This window comes from Macrobrachium nipponense, chromosome 3 (assembly GCF_015104395.2).
Source record: "Macrobrachium nipponense isolate FS-2020 chromosome 3, ASM1510439v2, whole genome shotgun sequence".
Classification (NCBI taxonomy): domain Eukaryota; kingdom Metazoa; phylum Arthropoda; class Malacostraca; order Decapoda; family Palaemonidae; genus Macrobrachium; species Macrobrachium nipponense.
Genome location: NC_087202.1, coordinates 148,421,103 through 148,448,154, shown reverse-complemented (window position 1 = coordinate 148,448,154; position 27,052 = coordinate 148,421,103). Strand labels below are relative to the sequence as shown.

Sequence of the window (27,052 nt, the reverse complement as noted above, 5' to 3'; positions counted from 1 at the left end):
CTAGAGAGTATTCTTAATTTGCTAGTTTTGATGGTATATTTTCTTGAAAATTTCGTGAAATATATGCATACATTCATACTGCCATTTGGTAGAAAATTATTCTTCAGCGATGCACTTTGCAGCTTTGCAATACACATAGCAATTTTTGCTTGTGAAAATGATTAATGTGCCTGTATAATCAGTTTGGTTATTCTACATATACGGTGACAGAAACTTTTGAAAGGAACGGGCTTTAATTATTTCATAAGAGTAATTCGTATAACGTAAGACCTTAGCAAAAATCATAGGCCTAGTTTACCAGCATAGATGATAGGCTCATGATTTCGTTGTCAGTTGATATTGCCCTAAATGAATGACTATGTGCATAACAACGATAAAAGTGAGAAATTGTATAATGCAGTGGTAATTAAATCCTCATATAAAATTGAATGGTTCAGTACATAAGCCTAGGTCCAGGATACGTTGCCAGCTTACTTTACTCTAAAAAATAAGACATAGTTATAACACTGGTGCTTACTATTACATTTGCAGCTTTAAAGAATGGTGCTTACTATTACATTTGCAGCTTTAATTCTTTATGAAAGTTATTGTAATTATGTAATTGCAATGATACGATACAGTGATAATTATTTTTCTAAGTTCACTTGCGAGCATATATAACCAACAGTGTTAGTTAGCCCAAGTTATATGTCTAGTCATTATATTTATGGCAATGATGCCGGATTGAACATCATTATAAATTTATCGTTATATTTCATTACGATGATGTGATTAAGTGCCTTATATATATATAGTATATATATATATATATATATATATATATATATATATATATATATATATATATATATAAACTTGTTTTAAAACACCCATCGTTTAATTAGATAAGTTTCATTCCAGTTTTTCATCATCAGATTAAAGGAGTACCGACTGTTATTAAGAAGTTTTGCTTCTTTTACCCTCTCGTAAAAAAAAAAGAGAAAAAAAAACTATAATAAAAATCTAACTAAATGGTTAAACAATATGAGCTAAATACGGAAAGGGTCAGTGTCTATCCTTATTTATCAGTTTAAAAAAAAAAAAAGCTACTGATTGGGAATTCATCCCGCCAAGTTTGTGGAGCATTTACAAGATCACGATAAGCAATTTGTGCATTCCTCCGAGTTCGATTAAGTCGAATATATTGCATAAATGGCAACCGTCTGAGACCAAATATGGGCCTCGGTGTGGAAATCTGGCAGCCTGGATCTGTGGTCCAAGAAGTGTCTCAATTGAAGAGAAACATTTGAAAAATCGGGTTAGTAAAAGGTGTGTAAATATTAGATGTGTTAACCATTTTGAATTAGTCCTGAAGGGCTACCAGATTTTTCGGTATCCGTTGTACTCTGAACGGTCTACTATCACAAAAGGAACTATACTTGGTTGTTTTATAAATGTTCGTATTTAGGCAAATACGAAGTAAATCGAGTGAATATGTATAACGGTACGTAAAATAATTTTTATTGGCGTTTCTTCGACATATAGGTATAATTTACTGGGTAGCTTTTGGCATCATAAAATATAAAGATCTGATGATACGACAACTGCCGTTGTTCAAATCTCTTCAACCAGACAGAGACAAGCCAACTTAGCCAAGCCACCCCAGAGCATTGCTATTGTAACTTTCGCTGTGAAGGTACGTCCACTCCGTTGGAAATTCCAAGTACAAGGCGATTTCAGCTTGTTGGACTTCAGCAAGTTCTCAAGGGGTCCATTAAAGTTCCGTGTGAGTATTAAATCAAAGCAAAAACATTTGATGTGTCTTGAATTTGGTATAAAAACCCCATTTTGAAGCGGTAGGAAGTTTTTCGACGGTGGGGAATCCCCGGAGACCACCGACACTCCCTTCCAAGATTTTTCTTTTCATGATAGCCCCCCCACCCCCCTTTGACAGTGGCCTATTTTCTACTCCAGCCTAATCAAACTGGTAGAATGTCTCTTATGTACCCTATACAGATATCGTAGCCTTTTGGCGTTTTGCAGGTGGCCTGTGCTCGGTTCCCACTCGACGGGAGTCCACCTTGTAGGGGTCGAGCCGTCAGTGCACCTCATGCTGTCATTGTTGGCATTACTTAATTGGTATTTCTTATTAATGACTCCCGTGCCTACTTTTACCTTGGGAATTTATTTCGGTTAATCTAAGCAATAGAGTAAAACACCGCTGGATAGCGCAACCACATTCCCTAAAAATAACTTAGGGTAAACAACCGCAGACGATCCATCGTCATCGAGAGGTGAATCAAGAATACAATTAAAACTTTAAGCATACCATTCAAAAGATTGAAGTTTCGTCATCATAATGTGATATATGAAAGCCCCATACGAACTAAAATAAACATGTGAGCTCTTCATAAAATATGTTTTCAAGGCTGTTTTGAAATCCAATATGGCGGCAATCGCGTGGCTGGCCGTTCTAACCACAGACAATCCAACATCTATCCCAGCCTTCCCAGCACTCATTTGAACAATGTTTGCGTATATACTAAGTAACGTTTATTGATCTTACTCTAGATTGCAGTTGTAATCAGCACAAAGTAACTACATTTTGTTGCCTATAGGGTAAACAACCGCATGGACTGCCCCAACACACCGACGGTCACGGATGGCCACCCACCGAAAAAGTACTTAGGTATAATGCGTCCTGACACAGAGAAGTTCATCAGTTGGGACTTGTTGTTGGTGAGAGACGCAGCTAAAGACCTCTACTCTCCTTTCGAAGTAGGTATTTTCTCCAGTTAGAAATTAAGGCCAAATATAAAGCTTTAAACAGAAGGTAGTGAAAAGGGTGGCCAACGCAGTGCAAATTCCCCCAAAACGCTTTTGAAATTTTTACTTTCGCTTAAATAACTCGGAAGATTGACGCCATCGTGATGTTTGCAGAGTCGCATGTGTCAACAAACTTCCCATATCCTGTGATAAGTCCGCACACCACTTTTACCCACAGACGCTGAGGCACTTTCATCACAATTGGAACACGGTCCCTGGCCACGACGTTTTTAAGGAAATTACACTTTTGGTAGAAGACGACGACAAAGCGTGCACTAGATTATTATTTAAATATTAAAACATCAATATTTTACATATTTATGATGATTAATTTGAAAATATTTATTGAAAAAGTAACTCTATTCTGACTCAGATTTAAGTAATTATTTTTCTTTTAAGTCCTGTATTATGACGTCACGACATCTTGACTTTCGTACCTATTGTAAATGAATTGCTATACTCAACTTTCTTGCAGAACAGTTTACCAGTTATTCATGGAGATTATCATCAGCTATTCATGTAATTGTTATAATCGTAATGCGGATATATATCTTATTTACTTTTTGGATATATGAATATGTTTTACTGCCGGAATACCGCTGTAGTTGACGCAATCGCTTTCGCATCCTGGGCCTCTGTCTGTTTTCGCAACATAAGAAATTAATGGGGCTGAATTTGCAATGACCGAAAGTTGGTAAAAGAAGAAAGTTAGCATTGAGGACCGTATGTTTTGATTGAGAAAAATTCTGCTATGGTGTATTACACCCATGCCGTAATTTATAAGGGTATCGTGAATCATTAATCATTAAGAATAACGACACTTGTCCTTGTATTGTACCAAGAGACAAAAACTCCATCATCCAGAAGTGGATACGAACACACGTAAAAAGCTCCACCTACCCTCTCCTCCCACCTCCACCGTCACCCCTGTCTTCCCTCCTTCCTTCACCTTCCTTTCTCTCTGTTGCCTATTGGTATGTATTCACCCTCCAAACTGGGTATAAGACTTACACAAAATGTGGAAATTGGTGAAATTAGCCTATATGTATATTGATAGTATATAGGCTATACATAAATATTAAAGCAATTTTATCATAGCATTACTATGACAACTAGAATTCATGGTAACAGTTTATGATAATGCATCGGCGTATGTGTGAAGCTCCACTAATGTGGCAACGATGATTTTGCCATTCTTAGCATGCAAACATTGAAGGTTTCATTTATTTCTGGCATACAGTTATTAAAAAAAATCAAAATGCTAATATACACTTTAATCAATGAAAAGTGTAGCAAAAAAAAAAAAAAATAATAATCCACTATTTTTTGTCTGCTCCGCGATGGTTTTCGGCAGCCAGATATACGGCAAGGTTAGAAACATTGGATTGTGTCTACTTTAGAAATATCTGTAATTTTTGGGGGGGTAATTTGGTTGCAAAAATGGGATAATAGACATGAATGTAATAAACATTTTGAAATAACTAAGTAGAGTTAAACTAAATAATGAGTAAAGTAAACAATTAAGGGAATAAAGCTTTGCACATCATAAACAGTGCCGTCGTCTGCTGCTCGTAACTGTGTTTGTGGAGTGAGCGCTTAGGAACCAGGAACAGCAACGTGGTTCAAGTGCAATGTGGAGTGAATTAAGACCAAAATGTGTTATAATTACAATCAAATAAGCACTGTGGAGTTTCAGTTGTGATGGCAGTAAGGATAAAACCACCAATTACAAGGTAAAAATGAATTAAGTTCAAACCATGACCCCGGGAATAACAAGTTTCATACTTTCACTAATATAGGGAACAAAATGTTGTTTGTTCATGAAACTTACCTGTCAGATATTACCTGTATTTTCTGAAATCCGACAGAATTTTAAAAACTTCCGACACACGCAGTGGTCGGCAAGGTGGTTAGTACCCATTCCCGCCGATGGGAGGTGGGTATCAGGAACCATTCCCATTTTCTATTCATAATTTTTCTGTCGCCGGTGCTGAAAACACCTGTTTTCAGTACCTCCGTCTTAGGATTTTGGAAACTTCATTGCCGCTAAGTATCCTAACTGTCTTTTGATTTATTTATTTGGATTTGTGGCTAGGCATACGCTATCTTAAATTGATTTGAATTTGATTCATTTTTGCATAATATATCTGAATCTAGTTAGGCTAGTTTCAGAGGGGGTTGTCTGCAAAGATAGGGTGTGGCTACCGAAAGCTTCGGTAGATCCGCACTTGGTATGCACGAGAGGTATGGGTCTAGCTTCTTTGTTGAGATTTGTCATGTAAGGAGTGTGAGACTTTGTCTATTCTGTAAGTAAGACGTATGATTCGTATGTACGCAATTAATCAGTAAACATGTCTAATTCCGTAAGGAAGACGTATGATTCGTATGTACGCAGTTAATCAGTAACAAAAGTCAGGGTAGTGAACCTGCTAACCTTCCTGTAGACTTTATTTTGCCTAACCCTGTAGTATGGCCTACGGGCTATGAATATGTCTGCGAGAGGTGCTCGCTCTCCTTCATTGCTGTGAAGAGTGCTACTTCTATAATTGTTACTCCTAACCGTGTAGTGTTGCCTTCGGGCCCTAAAACAGTGTCTGTAGAGGAATTGCCCTTTCTCTGATACTCTTTCGATTTGTAACTTAGAATCGAAAGTGCTTGCTTTAGAGAGCAAAAGTGAAGTGCAGTGATTCCCCTTGTGTAGTGGAGGGTGCGTCAGATCGGCCTCGTTTCGCCTCTAGGCCGGGACCTCTGCTTGACTCCCAGGACCTGGGGAGGGAGCATGTTGAAAGCCTAAGGAGGGTTACAAGGAACCCCACCGATCTGGCGTGCCTTCGGCAGTTTCTGATGAAATCCCCAGACTGCCAAAGTGCGTGCGCGTGCACGAATCCTGAAGGATTGCTTCTCGTCCTCCGAAGTGTCCTCCCCGTGCAGGGGTGTTGGAGCTTTCGGAAGGACTCGCGCCCTCTCAATAGAAGCTTTATAGAAGAGGACGCTTCACGTCCTCTCTCTCTCTCTCTCTCTCGTTAAGCCGGCCATACACGTGCAGTTTTAACTGACAGTTATGACTGTGCAGTTATAACTGACACAGTTTAAACTGACGTCAGTTAAAAATGAAATGCACACACACACACAGTTCAATCCCTCAGTTTTTACCATGGATTCCGAGAAGTACGATCTTGTGCTCTCAATGTATTCTTTGTAATGCTACAAACAAATAGAAAAAATAAAACTAAAAAGCGTAAACAGTGGTGCAAAAAGTGGTTACTGAGGCGAAATCAATGTTCTGATATTAAATTATTAAAGGAATTAAGTGAAGAACCAATTGATTTTCTCAATTATTTGCACATGACTGGAACTGTACCAAAAGTTGCTTTCGCTTTGTTTACGTGCTATCTCAACAAACTGCACTCACCACTACCACCTGTAGAAATGAGAAATTGAGAACTGCACAGTTACGAATCCCCCCACACACGCTCAGTTCAGTTACTCCTTTCAGTTAAAAATATGGAACATTGCATTTGTCTCAGTTTAACTGTACAGTTTTGTTGAACTGACGAAATGAGCAACTGAGATACCCACACACGTGCAGTTTTAACTGTCAGTTATAACTGAACAGTTATAACTGTCAGTTAAAACTGCACGTGTGTGGCCGGCCTTATGCGTTTCAGTGAGAAGGAAGAAGGCAAACGTCGCCTGAACACTTTTCTGTCTTTCCACCGAGAAATACGTAATAGAAGTCATAGTAGCAGGACGCTTTTGAGAGCGGACGTCCGAGCTTTATTACTGTGAGAATAAGAAGGCGTTCCCTCTCGACTTGGACGGGACACTCGGATGGACGCCAGGCGCGCGTGGGTGCACGCCAAGCCCGCGCCAGTGGACGCCAGGTGTGTCGCCTGGCTGAACGTTTCTGTTGAACTCTTCAAGCTCTTGTTTCAGATTTGGGCCTAAAGAATTTTTACCTCTACCTTCGATGATACCTTCTACCTCACCTGCAAAGAATGTGAAGTAGGCAGTGCTTCGGAGGAAGCTTAAAGTGAACATACAACTTCTTCTTCGAAACCCAGCAAGACATCGGGTTTCGTGAATTTAAGAGGTCTCTGTCAATTAATATTGCTTTTCGCTTATGTGGATGGAGTTAAGGAAAGCTCAAGGGAAGATCTCGTTTGCTTTACCGCAGTCAAGACTTTGTGATAAGGCATTTACGGGTTATGTAAAAGCTCGACGTCCTACACGTCATGACGCTCGACTACTTTCGGTAGGATTCTTGCAAAGCACTCACCAAGAGGACGCTCTTCAGGAAAGCGCAAGACAGGACTTCCTTTGCCATACTGCCGATAAATTTAAGTTGCAAGCTTTTTAGTCCATCTGAAAGGGCTTTTCAGATGATAGATTTTGTTAGTTCCTAAGTTCGGGACTACGCTGCCGAAGTTGAACATCGGGGTCCTACCTGCTGAAAGCCCAGTCTCTTTTCAGGATTCTTGCCCCCTTCCTCGATTGATACGGGAATTGGGAAAATAATAATATCCTTTCCTGGATTACGTTTTGTCAATTCAGTTATTTTCCCCCATTGACAATATACTATCGTTTTGTCAAGTAAGTGGGTATCCCCTCATTGACAAAATATCTTTGTCCCGTAAATGGGTTAGTTCTCATTGACAAAAATCTCATTAACTTTATTTTGCGTAAGCGGATAAGCTCTTATTGACAAGATTCGGAAGAGCTCTCATTCATCATTCGCAGACTCGTACAAGAAATAGACTTGTAGACTACGTCAATGACAGCTTATGTCCAGTAACATAAGAAGCTTGAGCTGTCTGCTTCGATTCTCTAAGTTTTGTTCATGAAACTTGCCTGTCAGATATGTATGTAGCTGTATTTCCGAATTCAGCTATATATATGTCTGCCAGGTAAGTATGAACAAACTTTATTGTAATATAGTATCATATTTTGCCTTGCGTTATTTTACTACTGGTTGGTTCAAGTCATATACGCTTGCTGTAGTTACCTCTTCGGATGGCAACCGAGAGGTCTATTGTCTATTATTTTAAGGACATTTAATCGTTACTCCCTGCAGCCTTCCAGGAGTTTCTGATTTATCTTTTACCGTTGTATGGTAGTGTTCTGACGACACAAACGCATCTATTTATTTAGCGTTTTGTGTTTCGCTTAAATATACTAGCTTGAGTCTCTCTTTCTGCTAAAATAAATAACGGACCTATTTCTTCGTAGAATAGGGTAGCTGGCAACCCAGACATAAAGTTAAGAGACGACGTTCGTAAGCTGCTGCTGTGTCTGTCCTCCAGTCCAACCGAGCCAGTAGCAGCTCGTGCGCTGTCATGCGCGGTAGGTTACGTCTCTCTCCTGCTGGATTGACTGACTAACCGTATCTCTGTGCTAGCGGTTACGTCTCTCCTGCTGGATTGACTGACTAACTGTATCTCTGTCCTACAATCAGGAACTTTAGCCTAAGATTGAGGGGATTTCTTACGTGAATGAATAAACATTGCATTCGTTTTGCCTTACTATGTTCAACAGAGATATCTCTTAATCCTTTCGGTGCTCGTTACCGCACGGTATAGAACTACGAGTCTACCGCAACATTGCACTTTTATATGCTCTCCTGCTTAGGCAAAGCGCAGCCTTATTAGGGAAGTAAGCATACTCGGGGAGGGAATGGATGAGCTTGCTGGGGACCATTTCCTTCCTGAAGAAGTTTGTTTCCCTGAATAGACTGCAATTCAGACCTCCACAGTTTTTTCCTACCGGGAAACTGAAATATTATTCAAGATCTAGGAATGATTCTGAACATCTCTCAGTGCGTCAAGTATCACCGGAGGTGATAGAAAGAAGGTGCCGGACATCTGGATAGTGTCAGATGTCCTGGATCTTAATCTGAAAGAAGTAGAAGCAATTCGGTCGTCCCTCCAGTCCTCGAAACGAGTTTTTGGAACCAGTGGTCCAGATCAACTCTGATATTCCTCAGCTCTCTCATATCTTAAGAAGTATCTTCTCTCGGTCCCTATTCGAGTTTTCGAGAAAGACCCTATTATAACAACAGGCGTAGAATGTAACGATCCTCTAGAGGTTCGTTGCAGGATTGCAAAAGTCCGTACGAATCGTCTCGATCGATGGCAGCAACTACTGACTTCCGAGTGGAATCTTTCTTTAGAAGTATGTTGAGAGTTGTGGAGACTTTAGGGACATCTTTTTCATTCATCTCTTCGATATGTTGAGGACGAAGAGGCTTCTTCTTCTCTGCTCCCTTATTCTTGATCCAGGATCGGTACCATTTAAAGCCATCCTATGATATTGAACGGGGATGGTGTTTAGTCTCTTTTCCCCTTTTTCAATTGCTTAGGAAATGTAATAAGAGGATTTATGACGTCACAGGGAGCGACAATGACGCTGATCGCCCCATGTTGGTCTTCAGGATCCTGGATTCATAGAGGTCACATTCTTCCTAGTTCACTTTCCAAGGACCTTTTCCGAGAGAGTCGGTCTACTCTAACTCGAAAGGTACCTATAACCTCTCCGCTCTGAGTCTGACTTTGTTCAGACTATCGAGATGTTGACAGGAATAAGATTACAGTCTTCCCTTACCGTCTGAAGAATGGGATAAGCTGGCAGTCACAACTATTAAAGAATACGCAAATATGTTGTTGACGGCCTTTGGGCTCAGAGATTTGCTTCTGTCAAACAACAAAGCCCTTCACGATCTTTGAGTTCTGTGGAATCTAGAAACTCGCTCACCATCTACTTTTTGTCTCGCCTGTTTTCTCGGAGTCAGACACTCGTGCGAGATCAGGGGCGACATATAGTAGCCCTAAGTTTCTTGTTGACGAAGTCGGTTGCGTTTATACACCCCCGATGATCGTGTAACATGAGACCAGGTTGGACTGTCAGGCATTCTTCCTTCGGGACTGAATCGCCTTTTTGCTCCTCGCTCCTTTCTCCTGGCACCAGAAGCTCGAGTCAGGAGTGGATTCGCTGACGACGTTGGGTTGCGTTGATACACCCCCCAAGGTTTGCTTAGATTGAATCGCCCAGGCAGTCCAGACACTCATCCTTCAGCGAAGAATAGTGCCTTATGGTCTTCAGGGTACAGCCTTGCTGTCCTTGATTCGTCTGACTGGTCAAGTGGTCGGTCACCTGACTTTAGTACAGACGGACTGACTGTGGATGTCCAGATCGAAGCTTTCAATATGGAACTTAGACGTAGTCTGAAGTTCTTGATGTCAAAGCATTCGAACCTCTCCTACCTGTTAACTTCTTGCATGTGATCAGGAAGGCCTTCTTCTAACCACCCTAGATACGACAAAGAGGGTTAGTGAGATTTTAAGCCATCGTCACAAGTTTTGGCTTTGGAGAACAAGGCGTTGTGCTCTCTAAGCCTTCCGTTGTGGCCTAAGAATGGAAACCCATTTTGTTCTTGGGCCAGGAGCTTGGAAGCAAGGATGGCACAAGTTAGTGGGCAGGAGCCAGAGAGTCCTGGGCCATGTCGGGTCTCTCAAGTTTAATCTACATAAAACTCAAGAAAGTCGAAGTCATTCGGGCAATCTGCAGTGTTCCGAAAAAGACCAGACTTGCCCATATCGAAGAACAGCCTGGCTTTAGTGTTAAGGAGTTCTTTCAAAAATGCTCCTTCATTGTGTTTGCACAAAGATTTGAAATCTTTTTATCTGAATGCTCACGAGGTGAGGGCGCGGCCTCGGAAGCATTTCAACAGAGCATGGCACTCAGCAACATCCTGAGTACCATGTTTTAGCGAAGCAACTCTGTGTTCACTTCACAATCCCTGCGAGATGTGAAAATGGCATATGAGATCTGCTGCTCGCTAGGGCCATACGTGTCTGCAGACACAATCTTGGGGGCAAGAAGTACCACTCATCCTATCCTGTAGAAAATGGTTAGGAAGAGCTCTTAATTTAGTTGTTGAGTCGCCGTTGTCGGCCTTAGTTAACACACCTTAACTTTGGCTAGGTTGGTCAGGTGGTGATATATATATTTATATATATATTTATTTTACTTCTTAGCCCTCATGGTATGGTCAATATGGTCTAGTCACGTCGTGGTCTCGCCCCTGTTGACAGATCATCTGGAGTGCACCAGCTATATAGGTCTCTACCTCGCTGGCAACTCTAGTAGCACAAACAGACTTACGTGGCAGTAACCACGAAGCCAGCTATGCTAACAGGTGGAACCAAGATGTAAATCATCTGCATGCATTTGTTTCCCAAAATCCTTCTATTCTGTCCCTTCCCACCTCCAACGGTGGGATTCAGCTATATATATATCTGACAGGTAAGTTTCATGAACAAAATGATATTGTTATGATACAATAAAGTTTGTTCATACTTACCTGGCAGATATATATAATCAAGTACCCACCCACCTCCCCTCAGGGGACAGTGGAAATAAAAATTATGAATAGAAAATGGGAATGGTTCCTGATACCCGCCTCCCAGCGGCGGGAATGGGTACTAACCACCTGGCCGACCACTGCGTGTGTCGGAAGTTTTGAAAATTCTGTCGGATTTCAGAAATTACAGCTATATATATATCTGCCAGGTAAGTATGAACAAACTTTGTATCATAACAATATCATTTTTGTTGCCTATATCAGTGTAATTATGAAACTTTTTATTCCCATGGTCATGGTTTGAACTGAATTAATTTTTACCTTGTTCGTAATTGGTGGTTTTATTCTTACTGCCATCACAACTGAAACTCCACAGTGCTTATTTGATTGTAATTATACACATTTTGGTCATAATTCACTCCACATTGCACTTGAACTATGTTGCTGTTCCTGGTTCCTAAGTACTCACTCCGCAAACAGTTACGAGCAGCAGGCGACAACACTGATTATGAGGTGCAAAGCTTTATTCCCTTAATTCCTTAATTGTTGACTTTATTCATTATTTAGTTTAACTTTACTTCAAAAGGTTATTTAATTAATGTTTATTATCCCTTTTTTGCAACCAAATTAACCCCGAAAGATTACAAATACGTATTTGGGATGTATACTTACGAGCAGACGACGCGAGGAAAAACTCGTCTTTGCCAATGTAGTGGAGCATCACACATACGCAGATGCATTTACAAACTGTTTCCATGAATTCTAGTTGTCATAGTAATGCAGTAATGATAAAATTGCTGTAATATGTATATATACAGTAGTACCTCGAGATACGAAAGGCTCAACTTACGAAAAATCCAAGTTACGAAAGCCAATACAAAAAATTTTACTGCTCTACATACGAAAAGTTTTCAAGATACGAAAGGTTGTTGCTATAATGTCCCGAGATTCGCCCGGACCACCGAGAACAATTTTAAAACTCCCGCGCCGCCAACTGAGTAAACTCGCCACCATCCTCCCGCTCTCCCATTGGTTCCTGATGCTAGTCACCCCATAAGGTCCTGCTCCTATTGGTCAGCATCTACCCTTGTGCTTTAAGTATTCTATTGGTAAAAGGTTGCTGTAAATTGAAAAACTTAGTATTCATGCAATACATTTAATAAAAAAAAAACATTAGGTAAAGATAGAATAAAGAATAGAAATGAATGGTTATTATACTGTTTGGTAGTTTCAGTAGTTGAAGAGAGCGAATGAAAATTTATGGCTTACTGTGTAAAAGTGATTGCTTGGCGATCGTTCGATACTCATAAGTGCTGGATGTAAACAGACGTTTGGAAGCTTTTTTTTTTTTTTTTTTTTTTTTTTTTTTTTTTTGTTACAGTTAATGGTTACTTAATAATTATTTGAAATGAGTACATGCAATACATTTAATAAAAAAGATGTGAATAAGATATCATAAAATATAAAATAAATCAGACTGCCAACAAATACGCATTTTTTAGAATTCTTCTTCTGTTTTATTATTATGTTACGTATACGTATTACGTATGTTTCATTATAGCTGTCAGTAACTCTGTATCTCCGTTAGGTAAAGATAGAATAAAGAATATAAATGAATGGTTATTATACTGTTTGGTGGTTTCATTAGTTGAAGAGAGATACTAATGACAATTTATGGCTTGCTGTGTGCTAGGAAAAATGATTGCTTGGCGCTCGTTCCATACTCGTAAGACGGGTAAGATCTGAATGTAAACAATTGATTGAAAGGTTTGTTTTTTGTTTGTGTATTATAGTTAATGATTAATTAATAATTATTTGAAATGAGTACATACTGATTATTTATACATTTTATTGGCATATTCTAAGCTTTTAGCTCTTAGGTTTAGATGTCAGAATCATAGACTAGGCTACAGTAGCAACCGCTAACATAGGCTAGGCTTATTGCTAAGGGACATATGCCAAAGTCCTAATATATGCAGTAAAAATGGGGTTGAACATTATATGCAGTTGAATAATACTCAAGTATGTACAGTATTTTGCCTTTTTGGAGTCATATTTCTTCCGTCGTAACCCAAGAACATGTGTTTTAGGCCTGGAAATATAATTTATTTCTGAGTGTTTTTGGAGGGCTTGGAACGGATTAGCCATTTTACATGTTAAATGTGTTTCAAGATACGAAAAACTCTTGATACGAAGGCCGTCTCGGAACGGATTAATTTCGGGTGTACGATTGTTGTGGTGAAAGTGCCCCAGCATCTATGGGTACAAGTGGTGTGCAGATTTAGCACAGGAAATGGGTAGTTTTTTGATACAAGTGACTCCACAAACATCAAGATGGTGTCAATCTTCTAAAGTGTTTTAATCTTTATTAAAAAAATTTGAAAGCGTTTTGGGGTTGTGGGCACTGCATTGGCCACCCTTTTCATCACCCTCTGCTGAAATCTTAAAATATGGCCTTAATTTCTAACTTTGGAGAAAATACTTACTTCGAAAGGAGAGTAGAGGTCTTGAGCTCCTGCTATCACCACCAACAACTCTACTGACTGATGACCATCTTCGGTGTCAGGACATGTTAGAGTACTTTTTCGGAGGGTGGCCAAAACCGTAGTAGTCGATGAGTTGGCCAGTCCACTTGGTTGTTTACCCTAGTCGGTGGTTTTATCCTTACTGCCATCACAACTGAAACTCCACAGTGCTTATTTGATTGTAATTATACACATTTTGGTCTTGAATCGCTCTAAATTGCACTTGAACGACGTTGCTGTTCCTGGTTCCTAAGCACTCCACAAACTCGGTTACGAGTAGCAGACGTTTACACTGTTTGTGAGGTTTATTCCTTTAATTGTTGACTTTACTCATTATTAGGTTCAACTTCACTTTGTAACTTCAAAATGTTTATTTAATTCATGTCAATTATCCTTTTTTTTGCAACCAAATTAACCCTCAAATATTACAAATATTTCTGATGTACAGTTGGACACAGGTTTCCCTGGTACACCGTCTTGCGAGACTTCGAAAAATTACATGGTAACAGTGTTTACTGAGGGAGTTGGGGGGGGACAACCCCTTCTCTGCTAACAAGAGTTCCACCAATAAGTTCTGGAGTTCGTTTGGTGGGCGGAGTTATTAGGTATGGTTGGAGAAAGAGAGACACACACACGGAGTAAAAAAAAAATCAGCAGTTTATATCGTTGTAATGAAGATTGTTGTCTCACTTGTAATATAAGTTTGTTTAATGTTCCATTTAACTTTCGGCCAAGACGTTATCTTACAACCGTGTCGATCATTATATATCGGTCATATTCATTAAACAATACTTAAAATTGATCAACATTTTAAAGTTATATTGGTATTGCCGAAAATCACGAACATCATAACAGGATATTTTAACCTTATCACGTAAGCCAAGTTTACAGCATCGGTTGCAGTGCGTTTCCTACAAATTCTACAATAGGAAGCTATAAAGAGAAGCGCAGCAGCACTTCATTGAACATACCCAAACACTCGGTGAATTTGCTGAGTCTGAGTCTCCGACACTTAGCTCCCCTCTCTCTCTCTCTCTCTCTCTCTCTCTTATACTAGCTAACTTATATATCTCTCTCTCAGCTATACTAGCTAACTTAGTGACAAGAAAAACCCCTGCGCTCAGTATGCAGTTCTGATATGTCATTAGTGTATTCATGGGAGGATCAGTGACCCAATAATATCGAAGATTACCCTTCCTGACAATACCCATAAGATAACCAAAGCAAAGAAATTTCTCATCTCTGATACTGTAATGTCATAAACTCTTGTTCCCTTGAGTGTTCGCTTGATATATTACCCCATTTCATAACATGAAATTAACGATTGGATCTCTCTACAGTCAGTTCCATTATAGAATCATTGAAAATAGAATAAAAAAAAACTTTATTCTTGATATACTATCTTCAAAATCGAAGGTGTGCGGCAAAAAATTATCGCCACCAATCCTTTGCCACACAGGATTAGCTGGTTTGACGTTTCTGACAACCTCCTAGGCCACCCTTACCTCCCCTCCCCCGCGCAGTTCATACAAATGGAAGACGAGCAGTGCAAACGGCCAGCAAGATCTCTAATAAGGCGCTAAGTAGTACAGAACCAATATCGATACAATAAGCTATGAAGGCGCACAAAATTAAAAACTTAAGAATATCACATGACGTAAACAACGTGTGGGACGACTTCTGCAACACGTCATATGAAGTAGTTGACCTTTTAAGGGTTAACTGTTGTTTTCATACAATCAACTTACCTGTCAGATATATACATAGCTAAGACTCCGTCGTCCCCGACAGAAATTCAAATTTCGCGCCACTCGCTACAGGTAGGTCAGGTGATCTACCGGGCCTGCCCTGGGCGGCGGACTAGGAACCATCCCCGTTTTCTATCATATTTTCTCTGTCGCCGGTGGTATCAACATTGTTGCTATTACCTCCTGACTTAGATTCTTTTCATCCTTTGATCATCGTTTATCGGCTTTTTGGTGACTTATCTGGATCGTGTTTTTGGCATTCGCTACTGTGGACTGTTTTTGGAATTGCTTTTTGGATTTTCTCTGTATGTCTGATTCAAATGTGAGTGTGAGAATGTGTGTGAATGTAGGCTGCAGGGTGAGGATACCGAAAGCTTCGGTTGATCCTCACACTGTATGTCGTAAATGTAGGGGGTTTCAGTGTTCTGCTACTAATACTTGTCATGAATGCGAGGGATTAAATGCAGAAGAGTGGAAGACTTTAACTTCTTTTCTTCTTATTTGAAGAAGTTAGAGAGGGATAGGGTTAGACGTCTGAAAGGTGTGAGTTCAAGGCCTATTGAGCCTTTTACTGATAATTATTCTAATCCTAATGATTTAGATTCTCCCTATGTGTCTAATTCACAAAGTGTACTTTCGGAATCGGCCTCGGAAATCGCCGATCTGAAAGCTACTATTCGAGACATGAAGTCCAAAATGGCGGACTTACAAGGTAAGGCTAGTGAAAGTGAGCATTACAGTGAAGTGAGTTCTCCCAGTGTTGTGGAGGGGGCGTTTGATCGTCCCTGCGACGCTCCCAGGCCTGACCTCTTCCAAGCTCCCATGCCCAGAGGAGAAGAAAGTCGAAAGCCTTAAGGAGGTCGTGGGGAATCCCCAACGGTCAGACGTCCCTTCAGCAAGCTCTGTTTCGTGGCAGGCTGCTCAAGGGCGCTTTAGAAAAAGCGTCCTTCGTGAGTGTTTCTCATCCTCTCCCTCTCTCACCTAAACCTAAACGAGGGTGGAAGGAGTCGGATTTATCGAGGCCTCTGAAACGTCATTTGAAAGAACCCGAAATTGATTCGAGCCCAGAGCGTTTCTCAGATGACGCTCCCTCTTCTATTAAGAAGGCGAAGTGGCGTCAGCGTCACCCGACGAGGACGCAGAAGTACCCTTTCCTACTTCTCCCCCGATTGATGACGAAAGGCGTCATGCAGTTGACGTGGGAGAAGCTTCAAGGAAGATTATTATGGCAGTACAAGAACAACTGGCCTCTCTGGTGGGAGTTTTAGCGCCTCGTAGGAAGGACGTTGCGCTTCCAATCAAGAAGTCTCGTCCTCTCTCCCCTGCTAAGCGAGAAGCGTCATGCAGACGTGAAGCTTCTAAACATATTACAGAAGCTTCGGGTTCGAGAGCGAGATCGGTAGCTTACGAAAGATACGTAACGCCAGAGAGACGTGAGACGTCTTTTAGACATGAAGCGTCTTTGAAAGCTGTTGGTAGACGTGAAGCTCCAACCAATATTTTGGCGCCAGTTAGGACGCCTTTTGAGAGCGGAGCGTCTTCCAGGCGCGAGGCGTCATCCGGACGTCAGCAGCCAAGTAAGCGGGAGGCGTCAGACAGGATGCTTGGGCGACTAGAAGCGTCATCCAAGCGGGAAGCGTCTTCTATTTATGGAGAGAAGCCTGAGCTTTTGGCGCCTTCCAGGGCTATTAAAGCGGGGAAGAGGAAGGAATATCATTCCCTTAGCCCCTCTCCTATTAGGAGTTTGTCTCCTCCAGAGGAAGAACGTACAGAGTTGGGAGCGGAGACTCATTTAGATCCCGAGTTGGAAGTAAACTCGGACGAAGAATATCAAGGAAGAGAAGGACTGTCGAACTATAAAGTTTTGACTGCCTTGCTTCTAGAGGAGTATGGAGACGAATTGACTCCTGCCGCTCCTCCTTCTCCGCGCTCTCTGTTTTCGAGTGCTAAGACGAAGAAGTCTTCGTCTTTTCTCAAAATGAAGCCCACCATTTCAATGAAGAGGGCTCTACAATCCTTAGACTCTTGGATGAAGTCTAAGAAGGACTTAGTAAGAACGGTCTTCTGCATGCCTCCAGCGAGACTAGCTGGTAAAAGAGGCATTTGGTATCAGACGGGAGAGAATATGGGTATTGCTCTTCCGTCTACGTCAGAAGCAGACTTTTCGACCTTAGTTGACGCTTCACGTCGACAAGGTCTCAACTCGGCATGGATTACGTGGGGCATTTCTGAACTGGACCATCTCCTCAAGGGACTCTTTCATGTATTGGAAGTTTTCAACTTCTTAGATTGGTCCCTTGGGGTGATGTCCAAGAAAGCCCATGATTCTGAAGGAATCGAACTGGAAGCCCTTTTGTGCATATTGTCTTGTATAGACAAAGCGGTGCAGGATGGCTCGTTTGAAATCTTTGTTTGGAGCAGGTCTTCTAAAAAAGAGGACGGTATATGGTGCCTTTTTAACCAAGGCAGTCTCCCACGCTCAGAGGGCAGCGCTGCTGTATTCGCCTTTGTCTGACTTTTTGTTCCCTTCTCAGTTGGTGAAGGACATTGCTCATTCATTAACTGAGAAGGCGACTCAGGACCTTCTGACGCAGTCAGCAAGGAAGAAGAAGCCTGCTTCTACACCTGACAAGAAGGACCGAGTACATCGGTTCAGCCCTTTCGAGGTGGCCCTACCTCCAGACCTCCCGCAAGAAGGAAGGCTCCTGAGAAGAGAGGTAGGTCTGCCTTTCGTCCCTTTAAAAAGGGAAAGTGAAGCTTCTCTCCTCCAAGCACCAGTAGGTGCCAGGCTCCTGGGATTTGTGGAGGCCTGGACACATAAACGCAGACGCGTCATCGTTGTCTATAATAAGGAAGGGATATCGTATCCCTTTCCTGAACACTCCTCCCCTAACATCAATACCACGGGAACTAACAGCCAAGTACAAGGATCCTATGCTGAGGGATACTCTTCGATCGATGGTGGAACAAATGTGGGACAAGAGAGCGATAGAACTAGTACTGGATCAAAACTCCCCGGGGTTTTACAATCGCCTTTTTCTGGTTGCGAAAGCCTCGGGAGGCTGGAGACCAGTACTGGACGTCAGCTCTCTGAACAAATTTGTTCGGAAGGAGAAGTTCTCGATGGAGACTTCTGCTTCAGTCCTTGCGTCATTGCGACAAGGAGATTGGATGGTGTCTCTAGATCTCCAGGACGCCTACTTTCACGTCCCGATCCACCCTTCATCGAAGAAGTACCTCCGTTTCATGACTGGGGGAAGGATCTTTCAGTTCAGAGCCTTGTGTTTCGGCCTGTCCACAGCTCCTCAGGTCTTCACAAGCCTGATGAAGAATGTGGCGAGGTTTCTTCACCTCAAAGGAGTAAATATCTCTCTGTATCTGGACGACTGGCTCATCAGGGCCAGATCAGAGAGAGTGCTTGGAGGACCTGACGTTAACTTTAGATCTGATCAAAGCGTTGGGATTGCTCATGAACCTCGAGAAGTCGCAGCTGACCCCAGGACAGAACTTAGTCTATCTGGGGATTCGGATGGATTCTCGGGGTTTTCGAGTATTTCCTTCGCAAGAGAGAATCGCAAAAGGTTTGCAGATAGTCTCTCTCTTCTTAAGGAAGGAACATACGTCGGCGAGGGAATGGTTGAGCCTGCTAGGGACCCTTTCCTCGCTCGAACAGTTCTTCCCGCTAGGAAGACTTCATTTACGTCCGCTTCAATTCTTCCTCAAGAAGTCTTGGAGTTGGAAAACTGGACAACTGTCGGACGCCTTTCCCATTCCAGTGGAGATAAAGATCCGCACCTGGAATGGTGGTTGCCCCCTCTGGAAGAGAACAAAGGGATCTCTCTAAGGACACAGAACCCAGACCTAGTGTTGTACTCCGACGCGTCGGAGAAAGGTTGGGGAGCAACATTAGGCTCGAAGGAGGTGTCAGGCACCTGGGAACCAGCGCAGGTGACTTGGCACATAAACTGCAAAGAGCTCTTCGCCGTGCATCTGGCTTTGAAGAGTCTAGAACCTCTGGTGTCGAACAAAGTAGTGCAAGTAAACGTGGACAACACCACCGCACTTGCCTACATTCGAAAGCAGGGAGGGACTCGCTCCTCGTTCCTTTACGAACTGACGAGAGACCTTTTGCTTTGGACGTCTCACAGAAACATCTCCCTTCTGACAAGGTTCGTGCAGGGAGTAAGAATGTGAGGGCGGACAGACTCAGCAGGAGGAACCAGGTCCTTCATACAGAGTGGACCCTACACGAGGAGGTGTGTCAAGATCTCTGGTCGCTGTGGGGGACACCTCATGTGGATCTCTTCGCCACATTCATTTCCAAAAGGCTGGCAGTCTTTTGCTCGGTCGTGGAAGATCCAAGAGCTCTTATGGTAGACGCCTTCCTGCTAGATTGGTCTCGCGTAGACGTCTATGCTTTTCCTCCATTCAAAATCCTGGGACTAGTACTAAAAAAGTTTGTGGCGTCAAAGGAGACGAGGATGACATTGATAGCCCCCTTTTGGCCGGCCCAAGATTGGTTCACGGAGGTGGTAGAGTGGATCGTAGACTTTCCAAGATCCCTACCAAGAAGGATGGATCTTCTCAGACAACCACACTTCAAGAGGTATCATCAAAACCTCCCCGCTCTCGCTCTGACTGCCTTTCGACTATCGAAAGACTCGTCAGAGCGAGAGGGTTTTCTCGCGAAGTTGCAAGCGCGATCGCGAGAGCACGCAGAACCTCCACTACGAAAGTATATCAGTCGAAGTGGGAGGTTTTTAGAAGGTGGTGTAGAACTAAGAAGTTGTCCTCCTCCACTACCTCTATAGCGGAAATTGCTGATTTCCTTCTATTCCTGAGAGAGCAATCTCATCTAGCTGTATCCACAATAAAGGGATACAGAAGTATGCTCTCGGCTGTCTTCAGGAATAGAGGATTAGATCTGGCAGATAATAAAGATCTCCACGATCTCATAAGGTCCTTTGAGACTTCAAAGTCGAAGGAACCAGTCCCTCCGAACTGGAACCTAGACGTGGTTCTCAAGTTTCTTTCATCTGAAAGATTCGAACCTCCTCATCTGGCTTCGTTTCGAGACATCACCAGAAAATGCCTATTCCTATTATCTTTAGCTACGGCAAAGAGAGTTAGTGAATTACATGCTCTGCAAGATAAAGTAGGTTTCAAGGGAGACTCAGCTATTTGCTCGTTTAAGACCCTGTTTTTAGCTAAGAATGAGAATCCCTCGAATCCCTGGCCTAAGTCATTCGAAGTCAAAGGCATATCGAGTCTCGTAGGAAGAGAAGCAGAAAGATCTCTATGCCCTGTAAGAGCTCTAAAGTTCTACATTCAGAGAAAGCATCAGATGGGAGGCTCTAGACAAGGTCTTTGGTGCGCGGTAAAAGACCCCACAAGACTGATGTCCAAGAATGCGCTGGCATTCTTTGTGAGGAACGTCATTACAGACGCGCATAAGGTCTGTTCTGACGAACAGTTACGACTGTTGAAAGTTAAAGCTCATGAAGTGAGAGCAGTAGCGACGTCTCTTTTTTCATAAGAATATGTCGCTTAAAAACATCATAGATACGACATTTTGGAGATGCAACTCAGTATTTGCATCTCATTACTTGAAAGACGTTCGTGTGACATATGAGAAGTGTTTTTCTCTAGGTCCTTTCGTATCGGCGGATACGATTCTGGGTACGGGAGCCGACACCAATCCTTAAAAGTATATACTTTTCTTCTTTTTAGATATGGTCTGGAGTCTCTTCGAACAATGGAGGACTTGGTTTAGCACGGGCGGCCGTCTATGTTGTTCAGTAAGAGAATCTTGTCATATCTAATTAGATGAGTATAATTTTTTTTTTTAGAAATTATGTATGTGTGCGTAGTGGTTTTTGAGTTACGGTTGTTGTGAAGAGTTCGGGGATAACTCGGAACAATCCTTAGTTCTAACATATGGTTAGGATCAGGTGGTCGGGATTGGTTGTGTGCTCCTTCATAAGGTGTATTGTCATAAAAGTGGATCAGCACCCATTGACAAAGTCCTTTCAGGCTCTGCCGAGTAAGCGGATAAGACCCCATCGGCAGACCCACAAGAACTCTTGGCCATAGATCATATATCTCGCTAAAGTTTCTTGAGGTGATGCAGACTACTGGGCAAACACCCACGAAGTCTACCACCTATCAGGTAGGAACCAAGGTTTTATTTATACCTACAACATATGTTGTTTACCTGTCTATTCCATATAGTAGCTGTCTCTTACCCTCCACCGAAGGGTGCCAATCAGCTATGTATATATCTGACAGGTAAGTTGATTGTATGAAAATGATATTGTTATGTTACAATAAAGTTTCATACATACTTACCTGGCAGATATATACAATTAAAGGCCCACCCAGCCTCCCCGCAGGAGACAGGTGGAAGAGAGAAAATATGATAGAAAACGGGGATGGTTCCTAGTCCTGCCGCCCAGGGCAGGCCGGTAGATCACCTGACCTACCTGTAGCGAGTGGCGCGAAATTTGAATTTCTGTCGGGGACGACGGAGTCTTAGCTATGTATATATCTGCCAGGTAAGTATGTATGAAACTTTATTGTAACATAACAATATCATTTTTTCTAAAATTATGTATGCACTGATATATTATAGACTATAAATTTCGTTGACCTCAGGTGATAGGTAAAGTCGTTTGGGCTTTCCTTATAGTGGCTGACATAGAGTATCATCTACTGAATTGACAGTTACCTTTTAAAATGTCCCACAGAGCATATGACCCATATACTCAGAAACGACAAAGACGGCCAAAAAATATGCCACATTTTTACTCGTGTTCATAAAACTTAGGTTTTAACCAAAGATACTTTGAAAATATCAGTAGGATATAAAGCATTACATTTCAAATAATGGAAACTATTTTAATAGACTCCAAGAAGCTAATAAGCGAAAATAAGTGGCGAAGTATCATATCTGTATCGGCCACACCACAGTGAACAAAGTATACAGGTAAGGCAATTTGCCAATACTGTTACCGACCTCACTGTATGAAAACAGTGCTCGGCGAGTCAATCAGTTCTATAATTCAATGCTGTTAACAATGATTAGGAAGACATCGAAAACATGTGGGGCCTGAGTAAGTAGGAAAGTTTACTCCAATACTCTCAATATTGTATATATATATATATATTATCTGTAATTATATATATATATACTATATATATATATATCTATATATATTATATATATACATATATATATATATCATATATATATGATATATATATATATATAATATATATATATATATATATATATATATATATATATATATATATATATACCTTTGGAGAATTTAAATTCTCAGTGATGAACAACACTGAAAGAATTCTATTGTGTAATTATTTTTTTAATATATTATATTTAAGGAAAAAGAGCAAATGATCCTTCTGTTCCTTACTTTAATATTCATCTCAGAAATGGCATTATATATTTTGACAGTCCACTTCCGTGGAACAAAATCTGAAGATTAATAATTAATATAAAGAAGAATGCAATTGATAATTGATGCAAGTAATGATTTTGCTTATCATACAGAGTTCTATTTGTTCGCCAACAATGCAGCTTCCCATGCGATGTGGACGAGAAGCACTTCTCGTCAGTAAAGATGACCCTGCCCCAAAAGTCCAAAACCTTATCAGCATGACGTCGGGCAAAATCAAGCCTTCCCGCCTTATGTCGCTCCGTCAAGAGCTCCTTCGTCACTGGAGTTCTGTGATGAATCCCAGCAGCGTGGAGTCTGCGTCATCGATGACACTCTAATCCAAGGTCTTCATGAATGACCATGGCGTTGGTTAAGGGTTGCTCTCGAGCCGCCCTGATGATGGTGTCAACCTCAGCTGGGGTGGTTTTCCGTGGACTCCCTGGCCTAGCTATGAGAACATATTATCTTAAATGTTTAACTTATAATTTATATAACATCGCAATCAATTCTAGATTCTTCGAATTTTGTACTCGATGGATTGATCATAATTTAGTAAACAATGACTGTGACGGGGTGGGCACAAATAAAATGCTCTTATAGGCTTAATTTTACCGAGACAACTCAATCGACTATCTAACTTTGTTCATGGTTGAGGTTGGCAAGGGCCAACCACCCACCGGTGTGGAATTATGAAGGTGCACCTGAAATATTATTACTGTGGTGTTGGAATCGTTCAAGTTCCCACTCTCCTCCCACCTTCTTATCCACAACTGTACCGTGGTGGGGGACACACCAACATCACTTGCAATGGCTCGTATCGAGAAGCCATTGTCGCGTAAAGTGACAATTCGTCCTTGCAGCGCCAGAATTGTCCCTTCTATTCAATGTGAGTGGTTATGAAGTCTGACCTATTTAAAAATCCTGCTGACGACCTCACCTCCGTTGGGATTCAGACTGTGTTTCGAGTCGAGTAAAACAATACCATGCTTCATATATCATTACATCATTCCTTGATTGTAGGATTAGCCAATAGGGATCATAATCACCATGGTATGAAATAAAGATACTACTGTTAAATATAATATGCTCACGTAATTATTGTTCCTGTTAATAATTACACTGAGAACTGAATACTCGTTGAGCACTGCTTCGTAAAATGAGCTCGGTAAAAGTGTTCGCGAATTCTCTAACCTATTTCTCTGTACCTAAGATTCGTATGAGTACGAGATTTTGCTGTAGTGTACTACACCAGTACCGTAATTTATAAGAGAATCATGAAACAAATTATAAAGAATAGACACTTGTCCTGTACGAAGAGGAAAAAGGCTCGATTAGCCAGAAATGGGTATGAACACAACAGTATAAAAAAAAAACTTCGCCTACCCTCTCCCTCCACCCCCTTCCTCTACCTCTCTCCCTCTCTCTCTCTCTCTCGTCTCTCAGTCTCTCTCGCTCTCTCTCTCTCTCTCTCTCTCTGAATGTTACTTCAGTTTAAGTATATTTTGTACGATTTTTTATCTATCCATCTATAATCTAATAATAATTTACAATGTTGTTTATATCTAACGATTCACTCGGTTGCTGGCATTACGGTACAGTACGGTACGGTTGATATTTAGCCTATGTGTGCGGTATGGAATTACGCAATGACAATTTTGCCAAAGTACGGGACGGTACTGTTCAGGTACGGAAAAATGTGCAAATTCCGTACCGTACTACCTTACCTTAGGCATGGATATATTACTTTTGGTCTACGTTGAAAACAAGGGAACAATATTAATTAATTATTAATAATAATAACCAGTAATATAACATTTTTTTTACTATTATTCTTAGCATCAGCAGCAGTAGCAGCAGTAGTAGTAGTAGCTATTACTATTTTTATCTTGAGGTCAAATTTTTTTTTTCTTTCTTTAGTGACATTGACTTGGGTTAGGAGTAAATGATTATAATGATTAGAGTGAGAGATATCTGCATGTATGGTGGGGTAGTAGAACGATAGACACTGTGATTGATGGTAAAGCTACTGTTACATTTGTGTTTGGTTACCTCCTTCGCAATCTTCATTTGGACTCAGGGCATCAGCCATATGCTTGATTCGAAGGTGAAGAAGAGATGGCCGGAACATAACTGTCGGCATGGTAGCAGAAATCCGTTTGTCACGCAACTTTTCAACTTTTTTTTTTTTTTTAGCAAAGAGAGAGCCGCCTATTGCCTACAGATTGGTTTGAATAGGTAACTGGTTATAGTTGCTCTGTGTTACAAATAAAAATTGAGCATTTTTACCGGACATTCATTAGAGTTAAAGCCTTGATTACAGCGAAAAATTTTAGCAAAATCTCGTACTGATACCAGTCTTCATTACAGTGTTATTGACCAAAAACGTGACTGCACTGTCTGTGAAACCCACAGTAAGAGAGCTTTAACAATTACAATTAAACATTACCTTTTATTCAGGCTTGGAGTAATTGTCATTTACCTGAAATGTTTTTAATTACACGTTTTGAAGTTAACTGTAATTGCGTTTGTTTTTTATTTATACTTAATGGTAATTGTAATTGTAACTGAAAAGTTCAAATGATAAAGTACTTCATTTGAAATTGTTATCCTAGAGCAGCCCTCTTACTTTTCGAGAACTCATCTTAACCAAATGCAATAGAGAGATGTTTTGAGTCGCTACCCAATTTATTTATTATATTATTAAGGGAGAATCTTAACAAGCCAGCTACCAATTCTAAAACCATTTTTATTCCATTTATTTCCTTTTTTTGTGCAAAGTTTTGCGAAAATGTTTTCCAATATTTGAGTTTTGTATTTCAGTATTATTTTTTTATAATCAGCATAATAATTTTCAACACAATAAACTTACTAACAATTTACTTAGGCAAATCATAGGATGTTAATGATAATTTCTGCAGGTCTAAAATATTTTAGATATGTTTGTTTTGTATTTGTACTAAAGGTATTAAAAGTTACAACTTACAATTGTTGCAGAAATTGACTGTAAAAGGACACCAAACTCAATTATAAAGACTTTGCAACTATCTGCATTTTTTTAAGGAAATGGGTGTGCGAAATGTAATTGAGTAATAAATTTTATATATGCATTTGTAGCTGTGATTACAATTTTGAAATATTAAAATTGTGAAATTATACTGATGATTGTATTTGATATTGTTCCCCATTTTGTAATTGAAGTTGTAATTGTAATTCGATAACAGGTCAGGTAATTATGATTCTAATTGTAATAGACATAAAGCAAACGTAATTACCCCTAACCTTCTTATATTACATAAGATATGCGACAGTAGCTACTTCATACGAAATGGATAAGCATAAAAATAATGGGAACAAAAATAATTTTTTATGTATACAAGGGAGAAAATTGATTAGAAATTCAGTGATTTTTCCACGCACTTCGGCTTCTCTCGGGGCACCTGTGAATTAATTGTTCAATCTTTAATCGACTTAACCTTTCTCGGGATCTATGGGGTTCATGTCTGCACCCATATTTGGCCAGTCAACCAATTCAAATCCTCTCGACCTTGAAACCATTCCTGGACTATTCTGGCCGAATGGATGGGGCAGCTGTCATGAATGAAAATGACGGGACTAAGTGGAAAGGGATAATTCCGCTGGTGAAGTGAAGGGAGGAAGAAATCCTGAAGAATATTAACGTATTTTTCACTGATGAAAACCTTCAGTCTTGGTGATATCACATATACCATGTAAGGAAATCCAGGCCCACACGTTTACGGTTACAAGCCACTCCTGGCCACTTCGTAAATGTTTCCTTGGTATTATCTGAAGGAAAACAATCTGAATTTTTTTTACAATTTACGCGTTGCTTTCCGTAACAGGGAAAAAAGTATATCTTAGTTTTACCAGACCACTGAGCTTATTAACAACTCTCCTAGGGCTGGCCCGAAGGATTAGATATTTTTTTCGTGGCTAGGAACCAATTGGCCACCTAGCAACGGGACCTACAGTTTATTGTGAGATCCGAACCACACTATATCGAGAAATGAATTTCTATCACCAGAAATAAATTCCTCTGATTCCGCGTTGGCCGAGCCGGGATTCGAACTTCGGACCACCGAATTGGCAGCCGAGCGCGAAAACCACTCGTCCAGCGAGGAACTGTAACAGGGAAAA

The 27,052-nt window shown here is 40.9% G+C and overlaps 1 protein-coding gene across 1 annotated transcript in view; it reads left to right on the top strand.

Annotated features, from left to right (window-relative positions):
* Nucleotides 1–1,661: 1,661 nt before the first annotated feature.
* The window catches only part of LOC135222086 (uncharacterized), a 303,969-nt gene continuing 278,578 nt past the window's right edge, over nt 1,662–27,052 (top strand). The window contains exon 1 of the mRNA XM_064260258.1: nt 1,662–1,765. The gene's annotated coding sequence lies outside the window, so the exon portion shown is untranslated. The remainder of the gene's footprint in view (nt 1,766–27,052) is intronic.